The sequence below is a fragment of the Capsicum annuum genome, chromosome 1 (genome assembly GCF_002878395.1).
Source record: "Capsicum annuum cultivar UCD-10X-F1 chromosome 1, UCD10Xv1.1, whole genome shotgun sequence".
Lineage (NCBI taxonomy): Eukaryota > Viridiplantae > Streptophyta > Magnoliopsida > Solanales > Solanaceae > Capsicum > Capsicum annuum.
The window spans coordinates 10,820,701-10,822,375 of NC_061111.1; the positions used below are offsets into that span (position 1 = coordinate 10,820,701).

A 1,675-nucleotide genomic window follows, 5' to 3' on the forward strand; every position below is an offset into this window, starting at 1 on the left:
TTGACTTCGCCCTTGACTAAACTAACCGTCGCTAGCTAGTTTAAGTTAGCCCTTCCTGTCTTATTACTTATGTTTTGTGCCTAATGCAATGTTATCATGTGAATAAGTTAGTTATCTTGGCTGCAAGGAGAAAAATTTAATATAAGAAAGTTTAGAAAGCCTTTTTATCGACCCATTTGCAAGTTAGCTCCATTAAATCGTAAATCATAAAAGGTAATTTTCAGTTTATGCATTAGGTTACAATTGCTTTCACAATGTTCACCAATTTAATAAAATATTTTGATTGATTTACTAATCTAGATAATAGAAAACTTCATAAAAGATGAAAGATGAAACAAACAGAAAATTTGAAAGCTTCATTAAAGACGAAAGATGAAACAAACGGAAAATTTGATTTAATAACATAGGAATTTCATAACTTTTTTTTTGTGGTGGTGGTGGGTGGGGTCCTAAAATCTCAAATAAATGGGAATGAAGACTAAACAATAAGTGACTTAACAACAAAGATAAAAGTTGATCATATTAAAAGGTGTAACTGGTTGTCTCATCCAAGCATAACTTTATATTCAAGAACTTCAATTATCAACTCCGTGATGATTATGAGTTCAAGAACTCATCTCTTCTAGATCAAGGGCAACTTCTGAAATAAACTTGAATTGCTCACCTGGAACATCACCTTTTATTTCTTTTTTAATTTTGTCCAACCATGATTTATATGCCTCAAATTGCTTCAACCTATTCTCCAACATGTGTTTATTTGTTGACATTTTTGAGTCAAGGTATTTCTCCTTGAATGCTTGAACTTCTTTACGAAGATCTTCAAATGCCTCAAAGACATTTGTTTTGCTCATATCAGTATGATTCTGCTGGCTATCATTTTGTTTCAATTCATGAAACTTATCAATTACTTTTTCTATACTTGGGGAGCCATAGGAATGTGGTTTTCCAGCTTGTGTAAAGAGAATAAAACCGACATCTTCTCCGGTTAGATTTGAATACTCTTTTGCTTTTTTATCCAAGCCATTTTTTCTTTTTGAAAAAGCAACTGTGCGAGCTTCTTTAGACTCAATCAACTTCATTTCAATCTTTTGTCTACCCTTTCCACCCCTCTTATCCATTGCAAAGTAAATAATTAGAGAAGAGAAAAGATGCGTTGGTTGAATAAGTCTGAGCAATTTTGAGAAGAATGTTTGTGTAATTTATAGTAGCGATACGATTTGGTTTGTCACGAGTAATGACACGTTTATTGAAAATTTTAATATTATAAATTTAATCATCACGTGTATTGTCATGTATACTTATTGTGTTCACATTACGACTTGATTTGTCACGAGTATTGACTGGTTTATTTAATATTTTTATATTATAAATTTAATCGTCATGTGTTTTGTCATGTATGCTTATTGTGTTCACATTATGAGTTTGTTGTCATAAATATTGACTGGTTTATTTAATATTTTCATATCATTAGTTTAATCATACATGTCTTGTCATGTAATATTTTCATATTATAAGTTTAATCACCACACGTCTTGTCATGTATACTTTTTGCGTTCACATTATGAGTCAGTTTGTCATGAGTATTAACAAGTTTAATGATATTTTAATAGTATAAATTTAATTAATCATCACGTGTCTTGTCATGTATACTTATTGTATTCACATTATGAGTTGG

General features: G+C 30.4%; 1 pseudogene; it reads right to left on the bottom strand.

The window, feature by feature from the left end:
* LOC107863544 overlaps nt 1-1,118 on the bottom strand; it is a 54,304-nt pseudogene extending 53,186 nt beyond the window's left edge.
* Nucleotides 1,119-1,675: the final 557 nt, after the last annotated feature.